The sequence below is a fragment of the Talpa europaea genome (genome assembly GCF_964194135.1).
Source record: "Talpa europaea genome assembly, chromosome: 1".
Classification (NCBI taxonomy): Eukaryota; Metazoa; Chordata; class Mammalia; order Eulipotyphla; family Talpidae; genus Talpa; species Talpa europaea.
This window is the reverse complement of record NC_140073.1, coordinates 157,539,992-157,552,783: the sequence shown is the minus strand read 5'-3', so window position 1 is coordinate 157,552,783 and position 12,792 is coordinate 157,539,992.

Sequence of the window (12,792 nt, the reverse complement as noted above, 5' to 3'; positions counted from 1 at the left end):
CAGACACGGTGGATTTCCTCTCTCGGCTGTGCGTGTCCCCAGCGGGCAGTCGCCAAGACACTGCGCACAGCCGTGTTGCCCGGAGGGGCCCGCCAAGAAGCCACAGCGGCCGAGCAGGGCAGGCCCCGGCGCCTCTGAGCGGCTCAGAACCCGGGAGGCAGGGGTGGGGGAGCAGGTTAAACTGTCGCCCGACGTTGGAGCCGCAGCCGCAGCCTGAGGCCACCAGGTTCCACCCCGGGAGGCTGAAGAGGGAAGGGGGTGTCCCCGCAGCGGCCCCCCAGGAACGACACCCCCGTGGGAGATGCCCTCCCCTACCATGAACAGCACGGAGTGACGAGACAGCACCCCTACAGCGCGGCTGTGAGGACCGGTCTCTCGAGGGGGCGCCAGGGCTCCTGCAGAGAGTCAGAAAATAGGCTGGGAAATCCGCCAGAGCCCAGGACACACGGAGACGCCCGGAGGCCCAGGCGCCGGCTCAGGGGAGAAGACGAATTTCAGGGGCAAACCAGGTGTTCTCCCCCTGGGCAGATCCAGGTCGGTGGGCGCCACGGCTGGGCCCGCTCCAGAGAGACTTTGCTCTGTTCTCCGAACGCGCTGCACGAGGTGCAAAAGTGGAAGTCGGAGACGGAGAGTTTATTTAGAGGCGGGACACAGGCCACGGCCCGCAGGCCCGGGACACGCGGGCGCCTGCTGCTCTCCTATCCTGGCAGCACAGCACCCACTGCAACCACCTCCGCCTGCGGTCCTGCCCCCTGGCACGGCAAGGGCGTCCCCCCCTTTGTTATGCGACTGGCAACGGGAAGGTGGCCCTGTGTTATGGGGCGCCCGCCTTGAGGGCTGGGTCCTGGGTCTCGCGTGTGCTGCTGTGGGGCGGCAGCAGCGGGTCTCAGGCCTGCAGCATGCCTGGGCCAGGCGATCTGGGGTGCCCAGGACCCCCAGGAAACACACAAGGTGGGGCTCCACGCGCAGTCTTGGAGTTCAAGGACAAGGTCCAGGCCGGAAGAAAGCACGGGGAGTCTCAGGACGTGGGGTGTCAGGACGGCGTTCGGGCCCGAGTGCAGATGAGAGCCCCGCAGGGCCTCGGAGCCAAACCTGGGTTTAGGACGGGGAGGCAGTGGCGGGAGGGAGCCCGGGTGGAGCCCGGGTGGAGAGGCCCGAACCAGGGGAGGGAGTGGGAGGCTGTGACCCCGTGGAGCCGCGGGAGGAAAGTGTTCCCAGCTGACGGTGGCCAGGGCCTGGGCGGGGCAGACCGGAAGACACAGGCTGGTGTCCGGGGCTGACTCAGCGGAGGGCGGGGCTGGCTCGCGTGGCTTCAGGAAGAGACAGGGAGGGAGCTGGACAGGCGCGTCGAAGATGCTCTCTAGTTCTGCTCTCAAGGATAACAGAGAAACGGGGTAACCAGCTGGATGTGAGGGTGTCGTTTGTTTGTGGGGCCTCAGGAATCGCCTGTCACAGAGAAGCACCCCGGCTCACCCTTAGGGACCCTGAGGGGAGAGGGCGGGGCTTGAGCAGGAGCTGGAAGCTGGGCCACGGGGAAGGTGGCCATGGTGGGGGCGGCAGGCGTGGGGCCTTCTGGAAGTTCCCCGAGTGACTTGGGAGCAAGACCATCCGCTGAAAGCAGAGCTGTGGGGCATGGCGGCAGCAGGGCTGGAGCAGTCCCCCCTGGGGGGAGCAGGTGGGGAGGAGCACTGGGAGGGGTGGGAGTGGGGACTCCAGAGCACCTGTCCCCTGGCGGGACCTGGACCCACAGGTGCTCCTCGGGGGCGTGGGCCTTTCGGGTGCGGCCCTATCTGACACAGGATTAGTCTCCAAGGCGAGGATTCTGGACACTGGGTCTCTTGCCCCTGACCTTCTGGAAACTGAATGCTGGCTCCAGGGCCAGGCCTCCCGGCAGCCCCCTCGGCCTCTGCTGGTGCCTCCTCGAGTGTGGAGGGTCCTGTTCTTGGTGCTTTTGGGCTCTCCGAGGGCATCTGCCAGGCTAACTCAACATGGAGAGGAACCAGATGGAGGAAGCAAGGGTGGGAGCCTGGAGGCCAGGGAGGGCAGTGCCCGAGCAGGTGGGGGCATGACGTAGGGCGGGGTGCACCGTGGGGCGGGGGTGCTGTCTGTACCCGCTTCTGCTCTGGCCCAGTGGTGCCCCCACAGGAGCAGGGGCAGACAGGGCTCCGCTGAGCCCGAGGAATGAGGGCCGGCTCTGCTGGCTTTCATTTGGCGCCACAGTTGTGGAACTGTTACAGGGCAGCCCCGATACAAAACGGGGTGCCTGACTGCGGGTCCTCACCCACGCGCTTGAAAGGACTTATCCATGCTCCACTGCAGGCGCACGCGAAAGGTTCATAAAAGGTTTATTCACGAGGGAAGGGGAGATGAGGAAATGCACAGCTCAGGGAGAAAAGCGGGAGACAAAGTTTTAAATGCGTCCGACCCGATCCGCCGATCTGGAATCCCAAATGGCGCTCTGAGAGCTGCCGCCAGCCAGGAGCCCTGAAGCCAGGAGGCAAGCGACAGCGAGCCCCTCCAAGGCCCACGTGTTTGGTTTTTATACCCAGCCTGGCTGCCCAACTCCACCCTCAGGTCCCAGCCACCCTCCCTTGGATGGTGACGGGATGTGTCTTTCCCAGTGTCCTGATGGCTTTAGTCTGGGGTGGGGGTGGCATCCACGAAGCCTGCGTGGGATCAGCTCAGGACATCCTCTCCCCTGACAGAAGGAAAAGGAGGAAGAGGTTACGGCTCCACGCGCTGCAAATTCGGCACCGTCAGCGTGGAGCCGTAACCTCTGCAGGCCTCCGCCTGGGTGCACCGCGGATGACGGCGCTGCCTGGTGGCTCCCGGGCCTGGGGGCTCCCGCAGGAGAGATGCTGGGGGAAGGGCGGGATGGGCACCGCCCACACAGCCACCGCCCAGTGCCGCCTGCCGCTGTTCTCAGGCCGCATCTGCAGGTTTGGGGATCACCCGCACCCGCTTGGGGGGCCCCTGGGGACGCGGGGTGCGGGGTGCTCGCGCTCGGCGGACCCGCGCTGCTGAGGATAAACAGGTCACAGGTGAAGTTTGTGCGCAGCCCCGCGGCTGGCGTGTTCTCTGGGGGCAAACACTTGGGCTGGGCCAGCGACATGGGGGTGCACCGCACAGCGGGGTGGACACAGCGTGCAGCAGCCGCGGAGAGCGCTGGGGAGGCAGCTCGCGGGTGGCGTCTGTGCCAGCCGTGCCCCGGAGGCATCAGGACTCCCCTTTGCAACTCCAACTAATGCCGAGGCTGTTCCTAGCAACTGACTGTCCCAGAAGCCGTGTGTAGGGGCAGGAATGGACACGGCAGCTTTTCTGATCCAGCAGACCGGGTGAAGGAGGAGTCAGAGTCCTCAGTGGTTTGGCAGGTCTTTTATTGGGATTTACCCGGTACACGGCAGGCAAGAGTGCTGGGGGGCCGGGAGGCGGGCAGGCCTCCCAGCAAGTCTTCACTCTATCTGGGCTCTCCGGCCTTCTCTGCTTCTCTCTCTGCTTCTCTTTCAGCTTCTGCTGCTTCTCGGCTTCTGCTGGCGTCCCCGTGACGCCGCCCTTAAAAGCCCAGTCTCAGCCCAGGTGAACCCCACCTACCTCTGCCCACACCCCACACCAGGTGCCGCCCTCAGGCATGCGTCAGGACCGCAGGGATCCATCATCTGTCCTGATGGCGGGAGGGCAGGAAAGCCTGACATTTTTCCTTACCCTGCACCGTGAGTTTGCACTGCCTGGAGCAGGGACAGCCGCGAGTTCCAGAGAAAACATCTCAAGCGCTCTGGGTGTGTCGAGGGCAAGAAAAGGGTGGCCTGGCTGGGGAGGTGGGGAGGGGCGTGTGCTGTGAAGGCAGCTGCGCAGACACATGGCCCTTGGGGGGCTGGAGCCGGGCTAGGCAGCGGCCCTCAGGAGACAGGAGACGATAGGCTGCAGCTGTGACCCAGGCGGCCGGGACAGCTGGCCTCGCGCCTACTGCCCTGGCTGCCCGCTGCCCTGCCTGGTCATGGCTTTGGGCACCTGGACCAGGCATCAGACCTGAGGGCCTGCAGGCACGACCCTGGCGCCCTTCGGATCCTGGCAGTGGGGTAACCCTTCCCGGCGACTTGCCACAGGTGGTTCCAAAATCTCCTCACAGAGAGTACGACAGCGTCCCCGCGGGGCCTTGTGTAACGACCCCCTCCTTTGGGTGTGGTGAGACCCGCGGCTTTTCCTAGCAGAGACCATGGCAGGTGGCCTGGCATTGGGGCGTCCGTGTGAGGCGAGTGTGCGCGCTCTGGCTCGACGACGCACGCAGACAGCACCTGTGGGAGTTTGCTGGGTGAGGGGCCTGAGGGGCTCCCCCAACAGCCTGCAACGCGGCCTCGGCCTCCCCCGCCCCCCAACCCCCCCAGGAGACTCCTCACAACAACCTGAGCGAGGCGCAGTTCCTTCCTGGCTGGCCTCTGGCGAGCTGCTGCCCCCTGCCGCCCGCCTGGAGTCAGGGGGCCCAGGGAGGCTGACCCGACTTCCGACCAGGCGGGACTCTGACCAGGTGGGAATCCGTGTTGTAAATGCAGGATGCTCGTTTGCTAACCGGCCCGCGCATCCCCGGACACGGTGCACCTGGACGGGGAGGGGGGGGTTGTCTCCAGGTGGTCATCACGCTAGTTTGCGTACAATTACGTGTTTGTTTGGGGTGTCTTGGGGGTGCTGATGGAAAGCGTGGTACAGAGTCCCTCTAGGGCACCCTCAGCCTCAGCAGCTGAGCCCGGGAGGTTGGAGGAGGAGGTGGCTGCAGCCTGGCTCGTGAATGAGGGTAAGTGCTTGGAACATTCTAGGACAATAACCTGGTGTGAAGAGGACGGTTGTGATCATTTTGACTTTTTGACCCAGTTACTTAAATTTAAAAATCACGGTTTTGGTCTGACCTAGAAGTCCCTAGTGGGCCTTGCTGGAGTGTCGTGGGGCTCACGCACCCGGGCCTCTCTCCTGCTGCGTGGGTGCTCGTGGTCAGTGCACGTATGTGGCCCTGCCCTGCCCACCAGACACGCAAATGGCCACCGTTCACGGTCAAGGTTACTCAGTTCCTGCACGTCCAAGGCCATCTACCTTCACCTGAGAAAGCAGAGCAAGGAGCCTCAGCCGGCGCCCAGCCCACCGCACACCAGCCTGTCAGGCCCCTGCCGGCCGGGCTCATGTCCCGGGTCGCCCCAAGAATTGTGGGAGCAGCTTTGAGGGCTTGTGACCAAAGGCTAGTGGGTGTCCCCAAGCACGGGAGACAGGCTGCCCCCCAGAGATCTGCCTGCTGCTTCCACCTGTGGATTACTCTCCCCTGCCTGACCCCTCCCCCGCTTCCCTGCTGGGCCCGGGCAGGTGCAGGAGCAGGCGCACCTGTGGCCATGGCGCCCCCCCGCCTGGCCCCTGCGGAGAAGAACCTTGCAGCGCGCACGGCAGTGTCTTTGTTCTTCAGGCCGCGGCTGTACAGTCAGAGCCTGGAGCCACCCTTCAGTTGTGGGTTTGGGGGGCCCTGGTGTCCCTCCTCCTGTCTCCTCCGGAGCGCCCAGTGTGACTCGAGCCATCCCGGCTGCCGGGCTGCCCCAGGCTCCGGGTGGGGCTCCAGGGGCCGGGAGCCATCGTCGTCCCTGGAGCCGGTCCCCCTGCGCACCCCAAGAACAAAAGTCCATGGGCTGCGGATGGGGTTCCGCAGTGTAAGGGCAGGAATGGACACGGGGCGGGTTTTCTGATCCCATGCAGCCCGGGTGAGGGGGGAGTCAGAGCCCTCAGTGGTTTTTTTGCAGGCTTTTATTGGGATTACCGGGTACACGGCAGGCAGGGGTGCTGGGGGGCCGGGAGGCGGGCAGGCCTCCCAGCCCCCAGCAAGTCTTCACTCCATCTGGGCTCTCCGGCCTTCTCTGCTGCTCTCTCGGCTTCTGCTACTTCTTTCTCGGCTTCTCTTTCGGCTTCTGCTTCTGCTGGCGTCCCCGTGACGCCGCCCTTAAAAGCCCCGTCTCAGCCCAGGTGAACCCCACCTACCTCTGCCCACACCCCACTGCAGGGGCCGCCCTCAGGCATGCGTCAGGACCGCAGGGCGGGAGGGCAGGAAGCCTGACGTTTCTCCTTACCCTGCACGCAGCCGGTGGGCTCTGCCTGGTGGCCGGCCCTTTCCCAGGGAGGAGGGGCCGCCCGGCAAGACCGTGCCATGAGCCTTCCTCAGAGCCCCCCGCAGCCCCGTGCCCCTGAAATCACCCTCGTGGAGCCGCCCCCGCGGCCACCCCTGCACAGGGTTGCAGGGGGGGGTCCTCTTGCCAGTGCGCAGGACGCCGGCCCCGCGGACGGTGGGAGACGCCAGGCGGGCTTTCGTCTCTTCAGAAGAAGCGCGTTCCTGCCGGCCGAGACCGATTCGCAGGCGGCCCGAGGGAGCGCGGAGAACACCCAGCCGCGGGGCCCGCCCCGCGGGCACTGGACACCGGCGGGGGCTGACAGCGACCGTGGGGCCCCGGGGCCAGTGACTGCAGCGCGTGTCACCCCGTTATCCTTCCTCTGCCCACGGCCCCCGCCCGGGACGCGAGAGGACGCCGCGGCCCCGTCGCTCCAAGGCTCTTCTGGACGCTGACGGACACCGTCTCTCAGCCTTCCCTTGTCCTGGAGGACCCGGGCAGCTTGGGGGAAGACAGGTCATCGGCTTGGTGGACTGCTCCTCCCTTTGGAGGTTTCCACTTTTTTGATGATTAGAGGGGGTTATTCTTCTTGAGGGAGGACACGGAGGAGGAGCACCAGCCCTAACCCAGCCTAGCGGGGAAGAACCAGCCCTAACCCAGCCTAGCGGGGAAGAACGCGGGGCTCCCGCTCTCTGGAAGCGCCTTCCTCTCTCTGTGGCTGGAGGGTCTATTTGGGCCTGGGGAGGCTCAACATGTTCCCTCTGTTCGTTCACGGCTGGCGGGGCCGAACAGCTCGCCCCTGCGGTGCTCCCGCCGAGCAGGCGTGCCAGGTTTTCCTATTGTCAAGTTACTTTTATTTTGACCCTTGCTTGTCTTGTCTTGTCTTTTTTTTTTTTCTTGGTGTTAAAAAAAGTGGAGCGCTCACTCACTCCCCGCACCCCTCGCCGCTTCAAGCAGCCAATGCCACTGCTTTGGGCCAATGTGCAGCCAAGGACGGCCATCCCCAGGGCCAACCCTGTTTTCAGGGTTTCATTCTCACCCCAAAAGGGAACCCGGGCCCGTGTGCGGTCACTCCCAGCCCTGTCCCCATGGGGACGGCAGCCAGCCACCCCCTTCCTTTCTCTGCGGATTGGCCTGTTCTGAGCCCTTCACGCCAGTGAGCCGCAGGGTATGTGCTTTCGTGGCCGGCTCCTTGCACGCCGCGTGTTTTCAAGACCCCTCCACGTTGCAGAAAGGATCAACACGTCATTCCTTGTCATGGGTAAACGGCGCTCTGCCCCGTGGATGGGTGACACTCGCCCCACGCGCCCAGGGATGCCCCCTCGCAGGTGGCGTCAGCGAAGCTGCTGTGGACGTCGGTGCCGGGTGTGCAGGCACCTGCCCGCAGGCCTGGCGCTCGGGCTGCACAGCGGGATTTCTGACCGTGTGGGCGGTGGCACGGTTAATAGATGCTGATCGTGTGGCTTTCCCAAAGGGTGTCATTGCTTGCACCTGCGGCAGTATCATCCCTGGGGGGTTTATCACGCTGAAGAGCTTGCCAGCGTCATCGCATAGAAGGCGGCGGCTCACTGGGTTGACCTTGCACCCCTGCCTGCCCGCTGCCGGCCGCCCGCCTGCCACGCGCCCTTCACAGGTCTCTACCTTCCTCCTCTGTATTTGTCCTGCGCTTCAAAGCGTCCCACGGCTTGGAGCGAGGTGGAAATTTTCCAATTCATTTTACAAAGGCCACATAAACCCCCCAGCTCACGAAAGCCTGAGAAGAGGAGACTCCAAAGAAAACCCAGACTCAGCTGCGCAGACACGCAGAGCTGCTCAAGAGTCCTCAGTGCGTAGAAGTAGTTCCTGGGGCTGTGGATACAGAGAGGGCGCTGGCAGGCGATGGGGCGGGTGGAGGGGGGTGTCTCTGTCGATGGGCAGCCGGCCTGGCCAGGTCGGGCGAGGGGGCTGGCCTGGGGCTGGGCGTGTGGGCCCAGGGCAGCTGGGGCCGGGGTTCTGGACCGGGCTGGGGTCGTGCAGCCTGGGCAACTATCTCAGACACCTTCAGGACCTCCTGCCGCGAAGTTCTGCTTCTAAACTCGTGTTTTAAGGAAGAAAACAAAAATTGGCACATCCGAGCATTAATATAAGTCGCAGTAAAGAAATCAGACAAACCCCAGCCTTCTCGAACTTGTAAAGATCGTGCAGGCGTTGAGCCGGCCTCTGTGAGAGGGTGAGTCGGGTTTTTGGGCGGCCCCGGTCCTGCAGGGCTGCACGCGAGCTGCGCCAGGCTCTGCGCCAGGACGGCTGCTAAGAGAGGGTCTGTTCCTTTCGCTCCACACCTTCGCCAACATTTGCTGTTGCCAGTTTTTTTAATATGTGCCGTTCTCCCTGGTGTGAGATGGTATCTCATGGTAGTTTTGATTTGCATCTCCTTGATGACAAGTGAAGTTGAGGGCCTCCCCGGTGGCGCAGCGGTTGAGCGCTGGGTTGCGAAGCTGCCCGCGGCCTCTGCGGCGCCGGTTCGATCCCCGCTGCTCCCCGGCCACCAGAGGAGGGTCCCGCATGGTGCGCAGACCTCTCCTGCCGCCCGCTGCTCCCCTCAGCAGTGTCCTTCGGTCCTTCTGCCTGCTCTGCTCCCCGCTCTGGCTCTGGTGGATTCTCTCACCCTCCCGCGCTTCTGACTGTACCCAGTGCATGTGTAAACAAAAAACAAACAAATAAACAAATAAATAAATAAAAAAAAATGCCTCTAAAAAAAAAAAAAACAAGTGAAGTTGAACATTTTTTCATATGCCTGTTGGCCATTTGCATTTCCTCCTCAGAGAAGTTTCTTTTTAGCTCTTCTGCCCATTTTTTGACTGGCTTATTTTCTTTGTTGTTGTTGAGTCTCATCAGCTCTTTGCAGATTTTTGTGATCTGTCCTTTATCATGAGTGTTGTGTGCAAAAATGTTCTCCCAGTCGGTGGGGTGTCTCTTTGTTTTGGTTATTGTCTCTTTTGCTGGTGGGAGTGCAAACTGGTCCAACCACTGTGGAGAGCTGTGTGGAGATTTCTGGACCTACTAAACATAGAGCTTCCATCTGATCCAGCAATTCCACTCCTAGGTATTTACCCAAAGGACACAGAAACATCCATTCCAAAGAGCACCTGCACCCCTATGTTTATAGCAGCACTGTTTACAATAGCTAAGCTTTGGAAACAACCCAAATGCCCAAAAATAGATGACTGGATCAAGAAGATGTGGTCCATATATACCATGGAATATTACTCAGCATTCAAAAAAGATAAACACATGCAATTTGCAGCAACATGGATGGCGCTGGAAGGGATCATGCTCAGCGAGATAAGCCAAAAAGAAAAAGAAAAATCCCGGATGGTCTCACTCATAGCAGGAATCTAGAAAACTTAAATAAGGGACCAGGAAAATGAATAACTATAAGAAAGTGAAAATCAAAATCAACAAACAACTATGAACCAGAGACACACTTTGGGGGGTGGCGGGGAAAGGAGGGATTAGGGTCAAAATCAGGGGGCTGCAATTGTCTGGGGAAATATTAAAAAAAAAAAAGAGAGGGTCTGAACGGCAAGGTCGGAGGCTTCCTGCCCGCTCGCCTGTCCTTCCTGCCGCGCGCGGGGCGTCCAGAGCAGAAGTCACTGTGACGCGCGGCCAGCAGAGCAGGGCGCGGGACTCTCAGCTGCCTCCCGGCGGCTCCGCCTTCACGAGGGCATCGCTCACGCGGGGAAGAACCGGGGCTAGGGGGGTGGTGGGGACGGGAAGGCTCGCCCTGGGGTCTCTTGCGTGCGCCCCCAGCGGGGCCGAGCACCACCAGGGTTCACCCAGGGCCGCCCCTGGGCAGCTCCACCCCGCCCCACCGGCCAGCACCCCACTTTTCTCTCCGCTGCGCTCCCTCGAGCCAAGCTCCCGCGCAGCCTGGGGAGCCCCCAGCCTGCAAAGCTAGGGGCCTGCAAAGCCAGGAAGGCTTTTTTTAAAACCACAAGCAAGGAAACTGCGAAGTGAGACAGCCCTCCCCCCAACCTGGCGGGGAACCACTGCTGGATGGGTGCCAGCTTGGGGCGTTGGAAGAAAGAAGGGTGTGCAAGGGAGGGTGCCCCCCCTCTGGCCTTGGGTCAGGAGGGGGACAGGCTGTCAGGGTGTGGAGGCTGAGCCCACAACCGGGGCAGTGAGGGACCTTGGGGCCAGCATCGGGGGACCCACACCCCAGCCCTGAGCAGGGGACGGAGCCTTACTTTTGGGGAGTCTCACAATCCCTCCTTCCTGCATGTGATCTCTTGTTCCAAAAATTAAGCACAGCAGGTTCTGGGTAAGGGGCTGAGCCCCTCCTTGGGGTGGTGGGGTAGGCGGAGGCCGGGGCGAGACAAACACCAGGTCCCTCCAATCAGTGGTGAGTGCACGGAGGGAAGAGCCTCTTGTGCCAGGCCAGGCGGAGCCGCCCTCGACCCTGACCTCCGAGTGGGTGCAGGTGCCCGGCCGTGGCTCCGACTTGGGCTCCTGCTGTGGTTTCCCAAAGGGATGGGTGGCGAGGCCTCTGTGTTGGGGCACCGGGCGCAGCGGCTTCCCGAGAGCAGAGAGCAGCCCACCTGGACGCAGGCCCCAGCACTGCAGACCCAGCCGGGAGCCCCTGGATGCACGCTCAGCTGGAGGGGCAGCCTGGCCCTGCCCTCACCTCCCGGCCCCTTCCTGACTGTCCCCATGTTCCTGTGCCGGGCAGAGGCCCAGTCACAGGGGACACCGGGCGCTGGCGCTCAGAGTCCGGCTGCAGCACCCTGTGGGGACACGGGCTCGTGCGCGCCTCCCTGCGGCCCAGGCTCCTGCTCTGCGCCACGGCCATGACCTCTGATGGGCCAGGAGAGCAGAAGGCGGGTGAGCGTCCCTCCTGCAGGCCCCCGCACTGGGCATGGGGTGCTTGCTGCCCGGTCCTGCGGGTCGGCCCCTCGCCCACCTGGGAGGCAAGAAGGCCAGGCTGCCCCTCTCTCCCCTCCCACTGCGCTCACAGGCCGACTCTGCAGGCCTCCTCAACATTCTGGAACATTCTTAGGTGCTCCCAATGGTTGACCCAGTTAACTTGGGAAAATGTGTTTCTCTTTTCCTTCCTTTTTCCTCAGCGCTTTATTTCTTTGTCACATTTCTGAGCCAAAAAGAGAGAGAACAACAACAACAACAACAAAAAACCTGTAAAAGAAACACAAGAAGGTCATCTCGTGGGGAACGCTGGCGGCAGGGGTGAGACAGGCAGGAGGGAAGCCCCCGCGAGGCAGGTACATGGGCCCTGGGAGCCCTGGGGGCCGCTGAGCCCGCAAGTCCCCACCCCTGCGCCTCCCACCGGGCCCGGCCGCACCTGCATCCTGGGGCAGGCCCTGTCGGGATCTGCACTGCTTCTGAGGGGCTGCTGGGCTGTCCCCACATTTCCCAGCAGGGGGCGAGTCTCCCGCAGGGGCCTGCCCTTGGGGTGGGGGTTGCGTCTTCCCCACTCACATGGGGCATGGAGCGAGACCCCGTTCTCAGCGCGTGGCTGCACATGGAAGCAGGGTCTTGAGAAGGTGTTTGAGGTTGGCTGGGGCGACGGGAGGCCCTCTCCGCCCGTGGGGGCCTTATATGGAGAGACGGACATGCGCTGGGGGACACACAGAGGACTCGGCGCAGAGGGCCAGCCAAGGGGGGGGGACTCGGGACACCTGAGTCTGTAGACCCTGAGCTCGGACTGCAGCTCCCAGAACTGAGAAGGCGGCCTCCTGTGGGTGAGGCCTGCCTGGGCTTCCTGAGATGGGCACTGGCTTCCCTGGCTCACGCCTGCATCTGGGGTGACACGCACCAGACAGAAACGCAAACATGGCGCCATCCCAACTTTGGCACAGACAGCGCTGGGAGGCTGTGGACTGTGGGGTCCCAGGCGGTGCAGTGCCCAGGCCTGCTGGGACCGCTGTCACCTGCTGTCACCTGCTGGGCCTGCTGGGGCTCCTGGGCCTTCTGGTGCCCAGTGGTGCCACTGGGGCCCCTGGGGCCTGCTGGGGCCATCGGGCCCGCACAGACATGTCTGTGGCTCAGCAGAGATGACTCCACACAGGTCAGCCTGGCCAGGAGTGAAGCTCAGCCATCACCACATGATTAACGGGAAATATGCTGACCGAAAGCCTCATTTGCATAAAGCGGACCTGAGTGGAGACTAGCCTGCCTTTTTACCTGTTTAACCCGCAAAGCGGGGCCCTGGGGCTGCTGCCTGGTCTGTGTCCCCAGCCTGCAACTATATGGCTGGCCTTCAGTGGGTGGAGCCCTGCAGCTCACCTCTAGAGAGCCCTGCGGTCCTCGAGCCTCTGGAATTCCCGTCCGGCTCACCGTGTCCAGCTCACTGCGGCCGCACTCGGCCCATCCTCACCGTGTCTGCCACCCACCCGTGCCCGCAGACGCTCCTGTGCGGCCTACCCGTGCCCGCACCCGTGCCCGCAGACGCAGACGCTCCTGTGGCGGGCACGGGTAGGCCGCAACCCAGGGCCCCAAGCACAGGCCTCTGCCCACAGCTGGCTTCTTGCCGTGCAGGGAGGGGCTTCTCGTAATGAGAGAGAGAGAGAGAGAGACCCACTCACACGGCGGGTTACAGCCACACACCGAGACAATGGCTGCTTCCCTCCGCCCTTAGGTGCGCGCAGCTTCCCTCTGGGGATCCTGGGAT